The sequence below is a fragment of the Punica granatum genome, unplaced genomic scaffold (genome assembly GCF_007655135.1).
Source record: "Punica granatum isolate Tunisia-2019 unplaced genomic scaffold, ASM765513v2 Contig00424, whole genome shotgun sequence".
Lineage (NCBI taxonomy): Eukaryota > Viridiplantae > Streptophyta > Magnoliopsida > Myrtales > Lythraceae > Punica > Punica granatum.
This window is the reverse complement of record NW_022204338.1, coordinates 81,641-87,098: the sequence shown is the minus strand read 5'-3', so window position 1 is coordinate 87,098 and position 5,458 is coordinate 81,641. Positions and strand designations below refer to the sequence as shown.

General features: G+C 39.5%; 1 pseudogene; it reads right to left on the bottom strand.

Annotated features, from left to right (window-relative positions):
- Window positions 1-73: 73 nt before the first annotated feature.
- Window positions 74-4,286, bottom strand: LOC116190349 (annotated as a pseudogene).
- Window positions 4,287-5,458: the final 1,172 nt, after the last annotated feature.

Below are 5,458 nucleotides of genomic sequence, written 5' to 3'. Positions count from 1 at the left end.
CAGATTGCAGACTTAATAGCGTATGAATGAAAAACACGATCAGTCTCCTACATCAGGCAGCTGAAAATATTCTATTATTCTTAGCGAGCTTGAGGTTGATCCTTAGGACATGATCGAGCAAACTCATTTTATAAGGCTGAGAGATACGAATATTCTTTTTTCCAAACTTTTCCTATGAGAACTCAGAGCGCCAAGAGCTGTTCGAATGTGTAAGGAGAAATAACTTGTGGGGATTTGGCGTTATACGCCAGATCTGCAAGTATCTTATTCGAAGACTCTGTCGGATGGAACCCGTCAAAGAATACGTATTCTGATCTGTTTGCACATGGAGTGTGATATGGAACACACGTGCCCGTACTCCTCTGCATCTTACAACAAGAACCGGTGGAGTTTTGTGAACCTGACAAATTCGGAAGAAAAGTTAAAGGAAAACAACTGATAGATGTCTAAGCCCTTTGTCTGATGCATTCGAGGATGTAATAAAGATAATGATGAAATTTAGATCAGTATATTAAAGGGTAAACAATATCTATAGGGACATTTAGTGTGTATGTTTCGTAAGTTACCCTGCTGCAAAAGAGTGTTAAACACTGAAGTAGCGTTCAGGAAGGTGAATTTAGCATCGGTTAGTTTCTGATTCAACTTGTTACCAGTGGTGTGAGCTTATATCGTTGAATAATTGGACTTCGCTGTTCACTTTCTCGGAGCATGGCTTTCCTCCGAATTTCTTTGCGACGTGCGGGCAACACCCGACACCAGTAAGTCCTATTACAACTATCTTCCTGGCTCCATAGGAGTGGTAGACGCTGTGGCATAATAAGCAACCAAAGAAGAAGATGAAAATTATAACGGGAATCCATTTCCATTGAAATCGGTAATAAAATAAAATGCATACCTGAGGTTTGTCTTCAATTCCCGGATGAGTAGGTCGGCGAACCGTCAGGAGTGTAGAGCTGACTGATCGGATTTTCTGCAGGAGCGTAGTAATTGTTGATGTAGTCATTGCTGCCCATTGCAACCGTGTAGTGATTCATTGCTTAGGTGCTGAGATGCCGATTCGTTCTTGCCCATGAGCAAATTGATGCGTGCTACTACCTCGGAGTGGGCGCAGTAGCTGCCTAGCTAGCCATACTCTCCCTACCTGTTTCGACACATCGTGCAAATTAATTTCTCAGTCCACAAAAACCCGACCAGCAAAACTTACATAAGATTGTGTCTTTTATTACCACTTTTTTTTATTTGTATTACCACTTTTCATGTATCCATTAACAAAAATATCGGAATTACTTTTTTATTACAAGGGAGGCTAATAGGTATAGTATCAGAAATTGAAAGCTATAAATAAATAAGCAAGTAGTCACACGGCGAGAATTGAATATAGAACCTCATGGTCTTTGGAAGATTAATAAATAAAATAATTATATAAATATATATAAATATAAACAATTATATGATATATATATATATAGGTATAATGACCTGTATTTCAGTGGTGGTCTTCAGAATCCCCGATCCACCTGATGCGTAGTTTACTCCATTGAGTATCTGCTTGCCCTCCGCCTTATGATATGGCGGAATATATTGGTCAAACCCCATAAGTTCAGCTGCCAAATATGTATGGAATAAATTGGTCAAACATGTAAAATAGACAATTCCATTTTGCTTAACATGCAATGATTGCATCCATCGAAAACACGTAAGTTGTTGATACATCTAAAGATCGACTTGAGGCAAAATAACAGTTTCGAAAATGTGCTGTCTTGATTTAACTTAATTAAACCGACCTATCTTTTTCATGCTTAATGCATTGTGATGAATATGATTGAGATTCGTGAATATAAGGCATATAAGCACATAAATCCTAAAGCATACTTAGAAAGTCCATCATAGTGCGGCCGTTTGTGAACCTTCCCGTCGCCCCCAAGGGGAAGTCTACCCCATACGGTGGGAAATCTGCTTTCGAGAACGTGAAGAGGGCATTGTTGTTTCCGGAATCTGACAGGGAGTCCCGAAGATGAAGTAACATGGCGCCTTTGAGGCTCCACGGGCGTACTTCCATAACATTGGGATCAAGAAGAAGAATGAAAGGACAAGGGTTTGCTTTTTGGTTGAAGGCAGCCATCTGACTAAGATAATTAAGCTAGCGGGTAGTATGAATTGAAATCCGTGAGATGAAGGGAACTGTATATATGGTGGAGAGACGAGGGAAGACAAAGCTTAATTCACGGAGTGGATATAGACGAGACAGATGGATACGCAGAGAAGGTTCACTACTATTCCATAGGCGTGCAAATTGAAGATTTGAGCGGACTGAGAATGAGTAAAAAGTGGAACATTTACAACAACTCAAATCCTTGTACTCCTCGGCAGTGTCCAAATTTGGTATTAACAATCAATTTACACGAGAAGTCGTTCGATGTATACGATGCAAACTGTAAGATTTATTTCCGGTTAGAATCCTCATGTCGTCACTTGTCTAGTCTAAAGAAAGGGCGTTCCTTTCTTGCATTAGGGGATATAAGGATGGTTCACATTTACTAAACGATGCCATGAAATTAACCATGTCTCAATGTCTCTGCTCTCGCTTTCTCGTTATATTTAATTTTCTTCTGAATCCAATACATACTTTTCTGCTCTACAGATGACATGAAATTCCATAAATTCTAAATTTTGCCCCAACTTTCATTTCAATCATAGTTTACCAATGAAATACATACTTCTCACATAGATTAGTCATTTTTTAGGCTTCAACTTAGATATAGATGTCGAAATAAAGTGCCCCCTGGCTAAATTTGTATATATCATCAATCACCTCCATCGGACCCACAAATCACATTATCTTCATAGCTTGAGCTTGATCCTTCAGACATGATCAAGCAAAGTAGGCTCTCTGGTTTCGAAAATCTTTCCCCCGCATACTCATAGAGCCATCAGCTGTTTGAAAGTGTAAGGAGAAATTGGCATCGAAATCTAGACTGCCAATTGCCAAGTATCTGATTTGATATTTCCGTCGGATGTAATCAATTCAATATACAGCAATGTTGATCTGTTCGCACATGGACTACCAACGGAACACAAGTGCCAATGGTTCTCAACGTCTTGCAACAACTATCTTCATTATTCAGTGATCCTGCGGAAGTAGAAGACGAGAAGTTAAAGCAAAAACCTCATATAGATGTGTTTAAATTCGTCATGCTATCTCTTTCCAGGCCTATGAGAGTTTCCTTTTAGACCAAAGCGTTGCTTACCTTTCTTGTAAAGAGTTTCATATACTGAAGAAGCATTCAGGAGGGTAGATCTCGATTTGCTTAGTTTTGGTTCAACTCCTTCACCATCGGTGGGAGCCAGTCATTGAATAATTGGACGTACATCATTTCTAACCTTCTGCGAGTATGGCTTCCCTACGAATTTCTTCACAATTTGCTGGGTACATCCTACACCGAACAGTCCCATAACTGCTACTTTCCTGGCTCGATAAGGGTATAGAAGCTGGGAGCACACCAAAGAGAACCTGCTCAGCTATTACCAAACTAAGATAAATCAAAGCTCGAAGTTCAGTTCGGCCTGAGCCAGAACACCAGTTATATCCTAATTAAACCGGTGTACGTACTATCGACTCTTGCATATTGTGTCATTGTGTCATCCCATTCACACAGATCACATCAGGTCTAAGTTGTGACCATAAATATGATTGGGCGGGGAGTTCAGCAAACAACAAGGCAAGGGAACGTGTCACACCTACTATATGTTGCATACCTGGAGGTCTGCCTTTAAATCCTTGAGGAGAAGGTCGGCAAATTGATTGTGAGTGAAGAGCTGCTTGATGGTGTCTTCCACGGGGGCTTGTAGTATTTGTTGATGTTGTCGTTACTGCCAATTGCAACTGTGTAAATGCATTTATTCAGGTAGGTGGATGCCGATTCGTTATTATCGATGAGCATATTGATGCATGCTACCACTTCATCGTGGTGCAATAGCAGCTTGGCCAGCCATGTCCTCTGACCCTGTTTCAGCAGGGTCCAAAAATTAATCTCTTTTTTCAACGAAAGTATGCCAAAGAACACATTATCAAGATTGATATATCATAAACAATTGTTTGGGTTTCCATTGCGTAAAATTGTCACTTGCCTTACACAGACTTGAGCCAATCTGCAATCCAAAATCCTAAACTTCTCATATAAGCTTGTGGTTTCTTAGCCTTGATCTCCACACTTAGGTTCATAATTAGATGTGCACCTTTAGCTACCTCGGAACTGGACCGGGCCACTCTTGGGCTTGAGTAACATGAGGCGCAATTTTGGTTGCCCCCGCTCTTATACCATGTAAAATTCCCTCTTAGTTTATATAGACTTGAGCCCATCTGTAACTCAAAAGTTTAAGTTGATAAGTTGTTGAACCCAAGTTTCATATAAGTTTGTGGTTTATTCCTTAAATGTTCCGTGTGGGATAACATATCCCAACACATTCATAAAACTATTTTGAATCTCTCACTGTTGAATATAACCTGTAATTGGGATGTGGTCTCTAAAATCCCCGAACCAGCCGATGCATAATTTGCTTCTTTGAGTCGTTTGCCTTGCGCCTTCTGCAGTGGAGGAATATATTGGTCGAATGCGGAGTAAAAAGTGGAACTATAAGGTAACTTGGTAGTCCCACTAAGTATTGAATGTGGAACCTCTTGATTATCAAGCGAGAACTACACCATTGTGCTACACCCTTTTTGATTACAACATAAATTCTTAAAATCAACTTATACGTTGAAAAAGAAAGGGTATAGGCAGTGGCACAGTTCCTCATCTGGTAATCTAGATATTTCAAACTTAATTCGCGTGGTGGGATTACTAATGCTACTATAATTTTAATTTAATTTTTTTGTATTAAGCACATAGGTCTCCCTTATAACAAAAAGAAAAAAAAATATTCTACCTTGAGAAAGGGGGGCTCCGTTGTAGAGGTATTTGCTTTAGACTTGAGGTAAAGAGCGCCTGCATTCGTATTTCATCAGTGCTGCTATATGTGCCCTTTTAATTTGCCATATTCCCTTCCTCTATCCTCTCGAGGCCCATGCGCCTTGGTTGTATATGAAAAAGAGAGAGATAAAAAAAAGAAAAAAAAGAAAAAAGAGAAAAAGAAATTATCCCATCTGTTAGTGCAATTATTCAGTTGCAGTTATCCATCTAACTAACAGAGTTCCAATCGAAAGAGTTGTTTCATTAAAGGCCAAGTACAAATTTAAATCTCAATGTTATATAAGTTTGCTGATGAGCCTTAAATATTCGCGCCTGTGAGGTGCATTTCGGGATCAGCATCAAATATAGAAGAATTTTGATATGTTTTCACTTATTCCCACGAGGATCCCTCGGTTTGGAATGTGTAGGTGAATGGCAGCGGTACAGGGCAAAGCCAAGGGTATCTCTTTTGTGAAGGATAAAAATCTTGTTTAGTAAATGGCTAAGGA